The sequence below is a fragment of the Narcine bancroftii genome, chromosome 7 (genome assembly GCF_036971445.1).
Source record: "Narcine bancroftii isolate sNarBan1 chromosome 7, sNarBan1.hap1, whole genome shotgun sequence".
Taxonomy (NCBI): Eukaryota; Metazoa; Chordata; class Chondrichthyes; order Torpediniformes; family Narcinidae; genus Narcine; species Narcine bancroftii.
The window spans coordinates 125,898,613-125,916,339 of NC_091475.1; positions in this window are offsets into that span (position 1 = coordinate 125,898,613).

Consider the following 17,727-nt stretch of genomic DNA (forward strand, 5'->3'; position numbering starts at 1 on the left):
CCGCACATCCGATTCCCTGCCTCTGATTCCCCGACTCTGATTCCCCACCTCTGATTCCCCAGCTCTGATTCCCCGCCTCTGATTCCCCAACTCTGATTCCCCACCTCTGATTCCCCAGCTGTGATTCCCCGCCTCTGATTCCCCGTGTTTGATCCCCTGCCTCTGATTCCCCAGCTCTGATTCCCCATATCTGATTCCCCGCCTCTGTTTCCCCGCCTCTGATTCCCCGCCTCTGATTCCCCATATCTCATTCCCCGCCTCTAAATCCCCATCTCTGATTCCCGGACTCTGATTCCCCACCTCTGATTCCCGGCCTCTTATTCCCGGCATCTGATTCCGGCCTCTGATTCACGGCCTCTGATTCCCTGCGTCTGTTTCTGATTCCCTGCCTCTGATTCCGCAAATCTAATTCCCTGCCTCTGATTCCCCACCTCTGATTCCCCATATCTGATTCCCCGCCTCTGTTTCCCCACCTTTGATTCCCCGCCTCTGTTTCCCAATATCTAAGTCCCTGCCTCTGATTCCCCGACTCAGATCCCCACCTCTGATTCCGCAGCTCTGATTCCCCGCCTCTGATTCCCCAACTCTGATTCCCCGCCTCTGATTCCCCAGCTCTGATTCCCCGCCTCTGATTCCCCGTGTTTGATTCCCTGCCTCTGATTCCCCGCCTCTGATTCCCCATCTCTGATTCACCGCCTTTGATTCGCCACCTCTGATTCCCCATATCTGATTCCTCGCCTCTGTTTCCCCGCCTCTGATTCCCCGCCTCTGATTCCCCATATCTCATTCCCCGCCTCTGATTCCCCATCTCTGATTCCCGGACTCTGATTCCCCACCTCTGATTCCCGACCTCTTATTCCCGGCATCTGATTCCGGCCTCTGATTCCCGTCCTCTGATTCCCTGCTTCTGATTCCCCATCTCTGATTCCGCAAATCTAATTCCCTGCCTCTGATTCCCCACCTCTGATTCCCCATATCTGATTCCCCGCCTCTGTTTCCCCGCCTCTGATTCCCCGCCTCTGTTTCCCCATATCTAAGTCCCCGCCTCTGATTCCCCAACTTTGATTCCCCACCTCTGATTCCCCAGCTCTGATTCCACGCCTCTGATTCCCCGCATCTGATTCCATGCATCTGATTCTCAGCCTCTGATTCCCAGCCTCTGATTCCCAACCTCTGATTCCCCACCTCTGATTCCCCATATCTGATTCCCCGCCTCTGTTTCTCCGCCTCTGATTCCCCGCCTCTGTTTCCCCATATCTGATCCCCGCCTCTATTTGCCCGCATCTGATTACCCGCCTCTGTTTCCCCATATCTGATTCCCCGCCTCTGAATCCCCAACTCTGATTCCCTGCCTCTGATTCGCCAGCTATGATTCCCCGCCTCTGATTCCCCGTGTTTGATTCCCCGCCTCTGATTCCCCATCTCTGATTCACAACCTCTGATTCCCCACCTCTGATACCCCATATCTGATTCCCCACCTCTGTTTCCCCGCCTCTGATTCCCCACCTCTGATTCCCAATATCTGATTCCCCGCCTCTGATTCCCCACCTCTGATTCCCAGCCTCTGATTCGCCAGCTATGATTCCCCGCCTCTGATTCCCCGTGTTTGATTCCCCGCCTCTGATTCCCCGCCTCTGTTTCCCCATATCTAATTCCCAACCTCTGATGCCCCAACTCTGATTCCCTGCCTCTGATTCCCCGCGTTCTATTCCCTGCCTCTGATTCCCCGCCTCTGTTTCCCCATATCTGATTCCCCGCCTCTGAATCCCCAACTCTGATTCCCTGCCTCTGATTCCCCAGCTCTGATTCCCCGCCTTTGATTCCCCCGTCTGATTCCCAGCCTCTGAAACCCCGTGTCTGATTTCTTGCCTCTGATTCCCCGCCTCTGATTCCCCATCTCTGATTCACAGCCTCTGATTCCCCACCTCTGATTCCCCATCTCTGATTCCGCACATCTGATTCCCTGCCTCTGATTCCACGACTCTGATCCCCACCTCTGATTCCGCAGCTCTGATTCCCCGCCTCTGATTCCCCAACTCTGATTCCCCGCCTCTGATTCCCCAGCTCTGATTCCCCGCCTCTGATTCCCCGTGTTTGATCCACTGCCTCTGATTCCCCGACTCTGATCCCCACCTCTGATTCCGCAGCTCTGATTCCCCGCCTCTGATTCCCCAGCTTCATTCCCCGCCTTTGATTCCCCCCATCTGATTCCCAGCCTCTGAATCCCCGTGTCTGATAACCTGCCTCTGATTCCCCGCCTCTGATTCCCTAATTCTGATTCCCCTCCTCTGATTCCCCGTGTTTGATTCCCTGCCTCTGATTCCCGGCCTCTGATTCCCCATCTCTGATTCACCGCCTTTGATTCGCCACCTCTGATTCGCCATATCTGATTCCCCGCCTCAGTTTCCCCGCCTCTGATTCCCCGCCTCTGATTCCCCATATCTCATTCCCCGCCTCTGAATCCCCATCTCTGATTCCCGGACTCTGATTCCCCACCTCTGATTCCCGGCCTCTTATTCCCGGCATCTGATTCCGGCCTCTGATTCCCGGCCTCTGATTCCCTGCTTCTGATTCTGATTCCCTGCCTTTGATTCCCCATCTCTGATTCCGCACATCTGATTCCCTGCCTCTGATTCCCCATCTCTGATTCCGCACATCTGATTCCCTGCCTCTGATTCCCCGCCTCTGAATCCCCGTGTCTGATACACAACCTCTGATACCCCACCCCTGATTCCCCACCTCTGATTCCCCATATCTGATTCCCCGCCTCTCTTTCCGTGCCTCTAATTCCCCGCCTCTGATTCCCCATATCTGATTCCCCGCCTCCGATTCCCCAACTCTGATTTCCCCGCCTCTGATTCCCCAGCTCTGTTTCCCCGCCTCTGATTCCCCGCCTCTGTTTCCCCATATCTAATTCCACGCCTCTGATTCCCAAACTCTGATTCCCCGCCTCTGATTCCCCAGCTCTGATTCCCCGCCTCTGATTCCCCACATCTGATTCCCTTCCTCAGATTCCCCGCCTCTGATTCCCGGCCTCTGATTGCCGGCCTCTGATTCCCGGCCTCTGATTCCCGGCCTCTGATTCCCGGCCTCTGATTCGCCGCCTCTGATTCCCCGCCTCTGATTCGCTGCCTCTGATTCCCCATCTCTGATTCTGCACATCTGATTCCCTGCCTCTGATTCCCCGCCTCTGACTCCCCGCCTCTGATTCCCTGCCTCTGTTTCCCATCCTCTGATTCCCCACCTCTGATTCCCCATATCTGATTCCCCGCATCTGTTTCCCCATATCTGATTCCCCGCCTCTGATTCCCCAACTCTGATTCCCCGCCTCTGATTCCCCAGCTCTGATTCCCCGCCTCTGATTCACCATCTCTGATTCACCGCCTTTCATTCGCCACCCTGATTCCCCATATCAGATTCCCCGCCTCTGTTTCCCCGCCTCTGATACCCCGCCTCTGATTCCCCATATTTCATTCCCCGCCTCTGATTCCCCATCTCTGATTCCCGGACTCTGATTCCTGGCCTCTTATTCCCGGCATCTGATTCCCGGCCTCTGATCCCGGCCTCTGATTCCCCGCTTCTGATTCTGATCCCTGCCTCTGATTCCCCATCTCTGATTCCGCACATCTGATTCCCTGCCTCTGATTCCCCACCTCTGATTCCCCATATCTGATTCCCCGCCTCTGTTTCCCCGCCTCTAATTCCCCACCTCTGTTTCCCCATATCTATTTCCCCGCCTCTGATTCCCCGCCTCTGATTCCCCAGCTCTGATTCCCCGCCTCTGAATCCCCAACTCTGATTCCCTGCCTCTGATTCCCCAGCTCTGATTCCCCGCCTCTGAATCCCCAGCTCTGATTCCCTGCCTCTGTTTCGTAACCTCTGATTCCCCACCTCTGATTCCCCATATATGATTCCCCACCTCTGTTTCCCTGCCTCTGATTCCCAGCCTCTGTTTCCCCATATCTGATTCCCCGCCTCTGATTCCCCAACTCTGATTCCCCGCCTCTGATTCCCCAGCTCTGATTCCCCACCTATGATTCCCCGTGTTTGATTCACTGCCTCTGATTCCCCGCCTCTGATTCCCCATCTCTGTTTCACCGCCTTTCATTCGCCACCTCTGATTCCCCATATCAGATTCCCCGCCTTTGTTTCCCCGCCTCTGATTCCCCTCCTCTGTTTCCCAATATCTGATTCCCCGCTTCTGATTCCCCAACTCTGATTCCCCGCCTCTGATTCCCCAGCTCTGATTCCCCGCCTTTGATTCCCCCCGTCTGATTCCCAGCCTCTGAGTCCCCGTGTCTGATTTCCTGCCTCTGATTCCCCGCCTCTGATTCCCCATCTCTGATTCACAGCCGCTGATTCCCCACCTCTGATTCCCCATCTCTGATTCCGCACATCTGATTCCCTGCCTCTGATTCCCCGACTCTGATCCCCACCTCTGATTCCCCAGCTCTGATTCCCCGCCTCTGATTCCCCAACTCTGATTCCCCGCCTCTGATTCCCCAGCTCTGATTCCCCGCCTCTGATTCCCCGTGTTTGATTCCCTGCCTCTGATTCCCGGCTTCTGATTCCCCATCTCTGATTCACCGCCTTTGATTCGCCACCTCTGATTCGCCATATCTGATTCCCCGCCTCTGTTTCCCCGCCTCTGATTCCCCGCCTCTGATTCCCCATATCTCATTCCCCGCCTCTGAATCCCCATCTCTGATTCCCGGACTCTGATTCCCCACCTCTGATTCCCGGCCTCTTATTCCCGGCATCTGATTCCGGCCTCTGATTCCCGGCCTCTGATTCCCTGCTTCTGATTCTGATTCCCTGCCTTTGATTCCCCATCTCTGATTCCGCACATCTGATTCCCTGCCTCTGATTCCCCATCTCTGATTCCGCACATCTGATTCCCTGCCTCTGATTCCCCGCCTCTGAATCCCCGTGTCTGATACACAACCTCTGATACCCCACCCCTGATTCCCCACCTCTGATTCCCCATATCTGATTCCCCGCCTCTCTTTCTGTGCCTCTAATTCCCCGCCTCTGATTCCCCATATCTGATTCCCCGCCTCCGATTCCCCAACTCTGATTTCCCCGCCTCTGATTCCCCAGCTCTGTTTCCCCGCCTCTGATTCCCCGCCTCTGTTTCCCCATATCTAATTCCACGCCTCTGATTCCCAAACTCTGATTCCCCGCCTCTGATTCCCCAGCTCTGATTCCCCGCCTCTGATTCCCCACATCTGATTCCCTTCCTCAGATTCCCCGCCTCTGATTCCCTGCCTCTGATTCCCCAGCTCTGATTCCCCGTGTTTGATTCCCCGCCTCTGAATCCCCATCTCTGATTCCCGGCCTCTGATTGCCGGCCTCTGATTCCCGGCCTCTGATTCCCGGCCTCTGATTCCCGGCCTCTGATTCGCCGCCTCTGATTCCCCGCCTCTGATTCGCTGCCTCTGATTCCCCATCTCTGATTCTGCACATCTGATTCCCTGCCTCTGATTCTCCGCCTCTGACTCCCCGCCTCTGATTCCCTGCCTCTGTTTCCCATCCTCTGATTCCCCACCTCTGATTCCCCATATCTGATTCCCCGCATCTGTTTCCCCATATCTGATTCCCCGCCTCTGATTCCCCAACTCTGATTCCCCGCCTCTGATTCCCCAGCTCTGATTCCCCGCCTCTGATTCACCATCTCTGATTCACCGCCTTTCATTCGCCACCCTGATTCCCCATATCAGATTCCCCGCCTCTGTTTCCCCGCCTCTGATACCCCGCCTCTGATTCCCCATATTTCATTCCCCGCCTCTGATTCCCCATCTCTGATTCCCGGACTCTGATTCCTGGCCTCTTATTCCCGGCATCTGATTCCCGGCCTCTGATCCCGGCCTCTGATTCCCCGCTTCTGATTCTGATCCCTGCCTCTGATTCCCCATCTCTGATTCCGCACATCTGATTCCCTGCCTCTGATTCCCCACCTCTGATTCCCCATATCTGATTCCCCGCCTCTGTTTCCCCGCCTCTAATTCCCCGCCTCTGTTTCCCCATATCTATTTCCCCGCCTCTGATTCCCCGCCTCTGATTCCCCAGCTCTGATTCCCCGCCTCTGAATCCCCAACTCTGATTCCCTGCCTCTGATTCCCCAGCTCTGATTCCCCGCCTCTGATTCCCCAGCTCTGATTCCCTGCCTCTGTTTCGTAACCTCTGATTCCCCACCTCTGATTCCCCATATATGATTCCCCACCTCTGTTTCCCTGCCTCTGATTCCCAGCCTCTGTTTCCCCATATCTGATTCCCCGCCTCTGATTCCCCAACTCTGATTCCCCGCCTCTGATTCCCCAGCTCTGATTCCCCACCTATGATTCCCCGTGTTTGATTCACTGCCTCTGATTCCCCGCCTCTGATTCCCCATCTCTGTTTCACCGCCTTTCATTCGCCACCTCTGATTCCCCATATCAGATTCCCTGCCTTTGTTTCCCCGCCTCTGATTCCCCTCCTCTGTTTCCCAATATCTGATTCCCCGCTTCTGATTCCCCAACTCTGATTCCCCGCCTCTGATTCCCCAGCTCTGATTCCCCGCCTTTGATTCCCCCCGTCTGATTCCCAGCCTCTGAGTCCCCGTGTCTGATTTCCTGCCTCTGATTCCCCGCCTCTGATTCCCCATCTCTGATTCACAGCCGCTGATTCCCCACCTCTGATTCCCCATCTCTGATTCCGCACATCTGATTCCCTGCCTCTGATTCCCCGACTCTGATCCCCACCTCTGATTCCCCAGCTCTGATTCCCCGCCTCTGATTCCCCAACTCTGATTCCCCGCCTCTGATTCCCCAGCTCTGATTCCCCGCCTCTGATTCCCCGTGTTTGATTCCCTGCCTCTGATTCCCCGCCTCTGATTCCCCATCTCTGATTCAACGCCTTTGATTCGCCACCTCTGATTCCCCATATCTGATTCCTCGCCTCTGTTTCCCCGCCTCTGATTCCCCTCCTCTGATTCCCCATATCTCATTCCCCGCCTCTGATTCCCCATCTCTGATTCCCGGACTCTGATTCCCCCCCTCTGATTCCCGGCCTCTTATTCCCGGCATCTGATTCCGGCCTCTGATTCCCGGCCTCTGATTCCCTGCTTCTGATTCCCCATCTCTGATTCCGCAAATCTAATTCCCTGCCTCTGATTCCCCACCTCTGATTCCCCATATCTGATTCCCCGCCTCTGTTTCCCCGCCTCTGATTCACCGCCTCTTTTTCCCCATATCTAAGTCCCCGCCTCTGATTCCCCAACTTTGATTATCCACCTCTGATTCCCCAGCTCTGATTCCCCGCCTCTGATTCCCCGCATCTGATTCCATGCATCTGATTCCCAGCCTCTGATTCCCAGCCTCTGATTCCCAACCTCTGATTCCCCACCTCTGATCCCCATATCTGATTCCCCGCCTCTGTTTCCCCGCCTCTGATTCCCCGCCTCTGTTTCCCCATATCTGAACCCCGCCTCTATTTGCCCGCCTCTGATTCCCCGCCTCTGTTTCCCCATATCTGATTCCCCGCCTCTGAATCCCCAACTCTGATTCCCTGCCTCTAATTTCCCAGCTCTGATTCCCCTCCTCTGATTCCCCGCGTCTGATTACCGGCCTCTGATTCCCCGCCTCTGATTCCCCATCTCTGATTCACAACCTCTGATTCCCCACCTCTGATACCCCATATCTGATTCCCCGCCTCTGTTTCCCCGCCTCTGATTCCCCACCTCTGATTCCCAATATCTGATTCCCCGCCTCTGATTCCCCACCTCTGATTCCCCGCCTCTGATTCGCCAGCTATGATTCCCCGCCTCTTATTCCCCGCGTCTGATTCCCTGCCTCTGATTCCCCGCCTCTGATTCCACATCTCTGATTCACCACCTCTGATTCCCCGCGTCTGATTCCCTGCCTCTGATTCCCGGCCTCTGATTCCCCATCTCTGATTCACCGCCTTTGATTCGCCACCTCTGATTCACCATATCTGATTCCCCGCCTCTGTTTCCCCGCCTCTGATTCCCCGCCTCTGATTCCCCATATCTCATTCCCCGCCTCTGAATCCCCATCTCTGATTCCCGGACTCTGATTCCCCACCTCTGATTTCCGGCCTCTTATTCCCGGCATCTGATTCCGGCCTCTGATTCCCGGCCTCTGATTCCCTGCTTCTGATTCTGATTCCCTGCCTTTGATTCCCCATCTCTGATTCCGCACATCTGATTCCCTGCCTCTGATTCCCCATCTCTGATTCCGCACATCTGATTCCCTGCCTCTGATTCCCCGCCTCTGAATCCCCGTGTCTGATACCCAGCCTCTGATACCCCACCCCTGATTCCCCACCTCTGATTCCCCATATCTGATTCCCCGCCTCTCTTTCCGTGCCTCTAATTCCCCGCCTCTGATTCCCCATATCTGATTCCCCGCCTCCGATTCCCCAACTCTGATTTCCCCGCCTCTGATTCCCCAGCTCTGTTTCCCCGCCTCTGATTCCCCGCCTCTGTTTCCCCATATCTAATTCCACGCCTCTGATTCCCCGCCTCTGATTCCCCAGCTCTGATTCCCCGCCTCTGATTCCCCACATCTGATTCCCTTCCTCTGATTCCCCGCCTCTGATTCCCAGCCTCTGATTCCCCAGCTCTGATTCCCCGTGTTTGATTCCCCGCCTCTGAATCCCCATCTCTGATTCCCGGCCTCTGATTGCCGGCCTCTGATTCCCGGCCTCTGATTCCCGGCCTCTGATTCCCGGCCTCTGATTCCCCGCCTCTGATTCCCCACCTCTGATTCGCTGCCTCTGATTCCCCATCTCTGATTCTGAACATCTGATTCACTGCCTCTGATTCCCCGCCTCTGACTCCCCGCCTCTGATTCCCTGCCTCTGTTTCCCATCCTCTGATTCCCCACCTCTGATTCCCCATATCTGATTCCCCGCCTCTGTTTCCCCATATCTGATTCCCCGCCTCTGATTTCCCAACTCTGATTCCCCGCCTCTGATTCCCCAGCTCTGATTCCCCGCCTCTGATTCCCCGTGTTTGATTCCCTGCCTCTGATTCCCCGCCTTTCATTCGCCACCATGATTCCCCATATCAGATTCCCCGCCTCTGATTCCCCGCCTCTGATACCCCGCCTCTGATTCCCCAGCTCTGATTCCCCGCCTCTGATTCCCCGTGTTTGATCCCCTGCCTCTGATTCCCCGCCTCTGATTCCCCATCTCTGATTCACCGCCTTTGATTCGCCACCTCTGATTCCCCATATCTGATTCCTCGCCTCTGTTTCCCCGCCTCTGATTCCCCGCCTCTGATTCCCCATATCTCATTCCCCGCCTCTGATTCCCCATCTCTGATTCCCGGACTCTGATTCCCCACGTCTGATTCCCGGCCTCTTATTCCCAGCATCTGATTCCAGGCCACTGATTCCCGGCCTCTGACTCCCCGCTTCTGATTCTGATTCCCTGCCTCTGATTCCCCATCTCTGATTCCGCACATCTGATTACCTGCCTCTGATTCCCCACCTCTGATACCCCATATCTGATTCCCCGCCTCTGATTCCCCGCATCCGATTCCCCATATCTGATTCCCCGCCTCTGTTTCCCCGCCCCTGATTCCCCGCCTCTGTTTCCCCATATCTGATTCCCCGCCTCTGATTCCCAACTATGATTCCCCGCCTCTGATTCCCCAGCTCTGATTCCCTGCCTCTGATTCCCCGCGTTCTATTCCCTGCCTCTGATTCCCCGCCTGTGATTCCCCATCTCTGATAAACCACCTCTGATTCCCCACCACTGATTCCCCATATCTAATTCCCCGCCTCTGTTTGCCCGCCTCTGATTCCCCACCTCTGATTCCCCATATCTAATTCCCCGCCTCTGTTTGCCCACCTCTGATTCCCCGCCTCTGTTTCCCCATATCTGATTCCCCGCCTCTGAATCCCCAACTCTGATTCCCTGCCTCTGATTCCCCAGCTCTGATTCCCCGCCTTTGATTCCCCCGTCTGATACCCAGCCTCTGAAACCCCGTGTCTGATTTCTTGCCTCTGATTCCCCGCCTCTGATTCCCCATCTCTGATTCACAGCCTCTGATTCCCCACCTCTGATTCCCCATCTCTGATTCCGCACATCTGATTCCCTGCCTCTGATTCCCCGACTCTAATCCCCACCTCTGATTCCCCATCTCTGATTCCCCGCCTCTGATTCCCCAACTCTGATTCCCCGCCTCTGATTCCCCAGCTCTGATTCCCCGCCTCTGATTCCCCGTGTTTGATTCCCTGCCTCTGATTCCACGCCTCTGATTCCCCATCTCTGATTCACCGCCTCTGATTCCCCACCTCTGTTTCCCGGCCTCTGATTCCGCGCTTCTGATTCTGAATCCCTGCCTCTGATTCCCCATCTCTGATTCCGCACATCTGATTCCCTGCCTCTGATTCCCCACCTCTGATTCCCCATATCTGATTTCCCGCCTCTGTTTCCCCGCCTCTGATTCCCCGCCTCTGTTTCCCCATATCTAATTCCCAACCTCTGATGCCCCAACTCTGATTCCCTGCCTCTGATTCCCCGCGTTCTATTCCCTGCCTCTGATTCCCCGCCTGTGATTCCCCATCTCTGATTCACCACCTCTGATTCCCCACCTCTGTTTCCCCATATCTGATTCCCCGCCTCTGAATCCCCAACTCTGATTCCCTGCCTCTGATTCCCCAGCTCTGATTCCCCGCCTTTGATTCCCCCGTCTGATTCCCAGCCTCTGAAACCCCGTGTCTGATTTCTTGCCTCTGATTCCCCGCCTCTGATTCCCCATCTCTGATTCACAGCCTCTGATTCCCCACCTCTGATTCCCCATCTCTGATTCCGCACATCTGATTCCCTGCCTCTGATTCCACGACTCTGATCCCCACCTCTGATTCCGCAGCTCTGATTCCCGCCTCTGATTCCCCAACTCTGATTCACAGCCTCTGATTCCCCACCTCTGATTCCCCATCTCTGATTCCGCACATCTGATTCCCTGCCTCTGATTCCCCGACTCTAATCCCCACCTCTGATTCCCCAGCTCTGATTCCCCGCCTCTGATTCCCCAACTCTGATTCCCCGCCTCTGATTCCCCAGCTCTGATTCCCATCCTCTGATTCCCCGTGTTTGACTCCCTGCCTCTGATTCCACGCCTCTGATTCCCCATCTCTGATTCATCGCCTTTGATTCGCCACCTCTGATTCCCCATATCTGATTCCTCGCCTCTGTTTCCCCGCCTCTGATTCCCCGCTCTGATTCCCCATATCTCATTCCCCGCCTCTGATTCCCCATCTCTGATTCCCGGACTCTGATTCCCCACCTCTGATTCCCGGCCTCTTATTCAGGGCATCTGATTCCGGCCTCTGATTCCCCACCTCTGATTCCCCATATCTGATTCCCCACCTCTGTTTACCGGCCTCTGATTCCCCGCTTCTGATTCTGAATCCCTGCCTCTGATTCCCCATCTCTGATTCCGCACATCTGATTCCCTGCCTCTGATTCCCCACCTCTGATTCCCTATATCTGATTTCCCGCCTCTGTTTCCCCGCCTCTGATTCCCCGCCTCTGTTTCCCCATATCTAATTCCCAACCTCTGATGCCCCAACTCTGATTCCCTGCCTCTGATTCCCCGCGTTCTATTCCCTGCCTCTGATTCCCCGCCTGTGATTCCCCATCTCTGATTCACCACCTCTGATTCCCCACCTCTGATTCCCCATATCTAATTCCCCGCCTCTGTTTGCCCGACTCTGATTCCCCGCCTCTGTTTCCCCATATCTGATTCCCCGCCTCTGAATCCCCAACTCTGATTCCCTGCCTCTGATTCCCCAGCTCTGATTCCCCGCCTTTGATTCCCCCGTCTGATTCCCAGCCTCTGAAACCCCGTGTCTGATTTCTTGCCTCTGATTCCCCGCCTCTGATTCCCCATCTCTGATTCACAGCCTCTGATTCCCCACCTCTGATTCCCCATCTCTGATTCCGCACATCTGATTCCCTGTCTCTGATTCCACGACTCTGATCCCCACCTCTGATTCCGCAGCTCTGATTCCCCGCCTCTGATTACCCAACTCTGATTCCCCGCCTCTGATTCCCCAGCTCTGATTCCCTGCCTCTGTTTCGCAACCTCTGATTCCCCACCTCTGATTCCCCATATATGATTCCCCACCTCTGTTTCCCTGCCTCTGATTCCCAGCCTCTGTTTCCCCATATCTGATTCCCGGCCTCTGATTCCCCAACTCTGATTCCCCGCCTCTGATTCCCCAGCTCTGATTCCCCACCTATGATTCCCCGTGTTTGATTCACTGCCTCTGATTCCCCGCCTCTGATTCCCCATCTCTGATTCACCGCCTTTCATTCGCCACCTCTTATTCCCCATATCAGATTCCCCGCCTCTGTTTCCCCGCCTCTGATTCCCCTCCTCTGTTTCCCCATATCTGATTCCCCGCCTCTGATTCCCCAACTCTGATTCCCCGCCTCTGATTCCCCAGCTCTGATTCCCCGCCTTTGATTCCCCCCGTCTGATTCCCAGCCTCTGAGTCCCCGTGTCTGATTTCCTGCCTCTGATTCCCCGCCTCTGATTCCCCATCTCTGATACACAGCCGCTGATTCCCCACCTCTGATTCCCCATCTCTGATTCCGCACATCTGATTCCCTGCCTCTGATTCCCCGACTCTGATCCCCACCTCTGATTCCCCAGCTCTGATTCCCCGCCTCTGATTCCCCATATCTCATTCCCCGCCTCTGATTCCCCAGCTCTGATTCTCGGACTCTGATTCCCAACCTCTGATTCCCGGCCTCTTATTCCCGGCATCTGATTCCGGCCTCTGATTCCCGGCCTCTGATTCCCTGCTTCTGATTCCCCATCTCTGATTCCGCAAATCTAATTCCCTGCCTCTGATTCCCCACCTCTGATTCCCCATATCTGATTCCCCGCCTCTGTTTCCCCGCCTCTGATTCCCCGCCTCTGTTTCCCCATATCTAAGTCCCCGCCTCTGATTCCCCAACTTTGATTCCCCACCTCTGATTCCCCAGCTCTGATTCCCCGCCTCTGATTCCCCGCATCTGATTCCATGCATCTGATTCCCAGCCTCTGATTCCCCAACTCTGATTCCCCGCCTCTGATTCCCCAGCTCTGATTCCCCGCCTCTGATTCCCCGTGTTTGATTCCCTGCCTCTGATTCCACGCCTCTGATTCCCCATCTCTGATTCATCGCCTTTGATTCCCCACCTCTGATTCCCCATATCTGATTCCCCACCTCTGTTTCCCGGCCTCTGATTCCCCGCTTCTGATTCTGAATCCCTGCCTCTGATTCCCCATCTCTGATTCCGCACATCTGATTCCCTGCCTCTGATTCCCCACCTCTGATTCCCCATATCTGATTTCCCGCCTCTGTTTCCCCGCCTCTGATTCCCCGCCTCTGTTTCCCCATATCTAATTCCCAACCTCTGATGCCCCAACTCTGATTCCCTGCCTCTGATTCCCCGCGTTCTATTCCCTGCCTCTGATTCCCCGCCTGTGATTCCCCATCTCTGATTCACCACCTCAGATTCCGCACCTCTGTTTCCCCATATCTGATTCCCCGCCTCTGAATCCCCAACTCTGATTCCCTGCCTCTGATTCCCCAGCTCTGATTCCCCGCCTTTGATTCCCCCGTCTGATTCCCAGCCTCTGAAACCCCGTGTCTGATTTCTTGCCTCTGATTCCCCGCCTCTGATTCCCCATCTCTGATTCACAGCCTCTGATTCCCCACCTCTGATTCCCCATCTCTGATTCCGCACATCTGATTCCCTGCCTCTGATTCCACGACTCTGATCCCCACCTCTGATTCCGCAGCTCTGATTCCCGCCTCTGATTCCCCAACTCTGATTCCCCGCCTCTGATTCCCCAGCTCTGATTCCCCGCCTCTGATTCCCCGTGTTTGATCCCCTGCCTCTGATTCCCCGACTCTGATCCCCACCTCTGATTCCGCAGCTCTGATTCCCCGCCTCTGATTCCCCAACTCTGATTCCCCGCCTCTGATTCCCCAACTCTGATTCCCTGCCTCTGATTCCCCAGCTTCATTCCCCGCCTTTGATTCCCCCCGTCTGATTCCCAGCCTCTGAATCCCCGTGTCTGATAACCTGCCTCTGATTCCCCGCCTCTGATTCCCCATCTCAGATTCACCGCCTCTGATTCCCCACCTCTGATTCCCCATCTCTGATTCCGCACATCCGACTCCCTGCCTCTGATTCCCCGACTCTGATTCCCCACCTCTGATTCCCCAGCTCTGATTCCCCGCCTCTGATTCCCCAACTCTGATTCCCCGCCTCTGATTCCACAGCTCTGATTCCCCGCCTCTGATTCCCCGTGTTTGATCCCCTGCCTCTGATTCCCCGCCTCTGATTCCCCATATCTCATTCCCCGCCTCTGATTCGCCAGCTATGATTCCCCGCCTCTGATTCCCCGCGTCTGATTCCCTGCCTCTGATTCCCCGCCTCTGATTCCACATCTCTGATTCACCACCTCTGATTCCACGCGTCTGATTCCCCGCCTCTGATTCCCCATCTCTGATTCCCCATCTCTGATTCCCCAATTCTGATTCCCCGCCTCTGATTCCCCAGCTCTGATTCCTCGCCTCTGATTCCCCAGCTTCATTCCCCGCCTTTGATTCCCCCCGTCTGATTCCCAGCCTCTGAATCCCCGTGTCTGAAAACCTGCCTCTGATTCCCCGCCTCTGATTCCACATCTCTGATTCACCACCTCTGATTCCACGCGTCTGATTCCCCGCCTCTGATTCCCCATCTCTGATTCACCACCTCTGATTCCACGCGTCTGATTCCCCGCCTCTGAATCCCCAACTCTGATTCCCTGCCTCTGATTCCCCAGCTTCATTCCCCGCCTTTGATTCCCCCCGTCTGATTCCCAGCCTCTGAATCCCCGTGTCTGAAAACCTGCCTCTGATTCCACGCCTCTGATTCCCCATCTCAGATTCACCGCCTCTGATTCCCCACCTCTGATTCCCCATCTCTGATTCCGCACATCCGATTCCCTGCCTCTGATTCCCCGACTCTGATTCCCCACCTCTGATTCCCCAGCTCTGATTCCCCGCCTCTGATTCCCCAACTCTGATTCCCCACCTCTGATTCCCCAGCTGTGATTCCCCGCCTCTGATTCCCCGTGTTTGATCCCCTGCCTCTGATTCCCCAGCTCTGATTCCCCATATCTGATTCCCCGCCTCTGTTTCCCCGCCTCTGATTCCTCGCCTCTGATTCCCCATATCTCATTCCCCGCCTCTGACTCCCCATCTCTGATTCCCGGACTCTGATTCCCCACCTCTGATTCCCGGCCTCTTATTCCCGGCATCTGATTCCCGCCTCTGATTCCCGGCCTCTGATTCCCTGCGTCTGTTTCTGATTCCCTGCCTCTGATTCCGCAAATCTAATTCCCTGCCTCTGATTCCCCACCTCTGATTCCCCATATCTGATTCCCCGCCTCTGTTTCCCCACCTTTGATTCCCCGCCTCTGTTTCCCAATATCTAAGTCCCTGCCTCTGATACCCCAACTCTGATTCCCCACCTCTGATTCCCCAACTCTGATTCCCCGCCTCTGATTCCTCGGCTCTGATTCCCCGCCTCTGATTCCCCGTGTTTGATCCCCTGCCTCTGATTCCCCGCCTCTGATTACCCATCTCTGATTCACCGCCTTTGATTCGCCACCTCTGATTCCCCATATCTGATTCCTCGCCTCTGTTTCCCCGCCTCTGATTCCCCGCCTCTGATTCCCCATATCTCATTCCCCGCCTCTGATTCCCCATCTCTGATTCCCGGACTCTGATTCCCCACCTCTGATTCCCGGCCTCTTATTCCCGGCATCTGATTCCGGCCTCTGATTCCCGGCCTCTGATTCCCTGCTTCTGATTCCCCATCTCTGATTCCGCAAATCTAATTCCCTGCCTCTGATTCCCCACCTCTGATTCCCCATATCTGATTCCCCGCCTCTGTTTCCCCGCCTCTGATTCCCCGCCTCTGTTTCCCCATATCTAAGTCCCCGCCTCTGAATCCCCAACTCTGATTCCCTGCCACTGATTCCCCAGCTTCATTCCCCGCCTTTGATTCCCCCCGTCTGATTCCCAGCCTCTGAATCCCCGTGTCTGAAAACCTGCCTCTGATTCCACGCCTCTGATTCCCCATCTCAGATAGACCGCCTCTGATTCCCCACCTCTGATTCCCCATCTCTGATTCCGCACATCCGATTCCCTGCCTCTGATTCCCCGACTCTGATTCCCCACCTCTGATTCCCCAGCTCTGATTCCCCGCCTCTGATTCCCCAACTCTGATTCCCCACCTCTGATTCCCCAGCTGTGATTCCCCGCCTCTGATTCCCCGTGTTTGATCCCCTGCCTCTGATTCCCCAGCTCTGATTCCCCATATCTGATTCCCCGCCTCTGTTTCCCCGCCTCTGATTCCCCGCCTCTGATTCCCCATATCTCATTCCCCGCCTCTAAATCCCCATCTCTGATTCCCGGACTCTGATTCCCCACCTCTGATTCCCGGCCTCTTATTCCCGGCATCTGATTCCGGCCTCTGATTCACGGCCTCTGATTCCCTGCGTCTGTTTCTGATTCCCTGCCTCTGATTCCGCAAATCTAATTCCCTGCCTCTGATTCCCCACCTCTGATTCCCCATATCTGATTCCCCGCCTCTGTTTCCCCACCTTTGATTCCCCGCCTCTGTTTCCCAATATCTAAGTCCCTGCCTCTGATTCCCCGACTCAGATCCCCACCTCTGATTCCGCAGCTCTGATTCCCCGCCTCTGATTCCCCAACTCTGATTCCCCGCCTCTGATTCCCCAGCTCTGATTCCCCGCCTCTGATTCCCCGTGTTTGATTCCCTGCCTCTGATTCCCCGCCTCTGATTCCCCATCTCTGATTCACCGCCTTTGATTCGCCACCTCTGATTCCCCATATCTGATTCCTCGCCTCTGTTTCCCCGCCTCTGATTCCCCGCCTCTGATTCCCCATATCTCATTCCCCGCCTCTGATTCCCCATCTCTGATTCCCGGACTCTGATTCCCCACCTCTGATTCCCGACCTCTTATTCCCGGCATCTGATTCCGGCCTCTGATTCCCGTCCTCTGATTCCCTGCTTCTGATTCCCCATCTCTGATTCCGCAAATCTAATTCCCTGCCTCTGATTCCCCACCTCTGATTCCCCATATCTGATTCCCCGCCTCTGTTTCCCCGCCTCTGATTCCCCGCCTCTGTTTCCCCATATCTAAGTCCCCGCCTCTGATTCCCCAACTTTGATTCCCCACCTCTGATTCCCCAGCTCTGATTCCACGCCTCTGATTCCCCGCATCTGATTCCATGCATCTGATTCTCAGCCTCTGATTCCCAGCCTCTGATTCCCAACCTCTGATTCCCCACCTCTGATTCCCCATATCTGATTCCCCGCCTCTGTTTCTCCGCCTCTGATTCCCCGCCTCTGTTTCCCCATATCTGATCCCCGCCTCTATTTGCCCGCATCTGATTACCCGCCTCTGTTTCCCCATATCTGATTCCCCGCCTCTGAATCCCCAACTCTGATTCCCTGCCTCTGATTCGCCAGCTATGATTCCCCGCCTCTGATTCCCCGTGTTTGATTCCCCGCCTCTGATTCCCCATCTCTGATTCACAACCTCTGATTCCCCACCTCTGATACCCCATATCTGATTCCCCACCTCTGTTTCCCCGCCTCTGATTCCCCACCTCTGATTCCCAATATCTGATTCCCCGC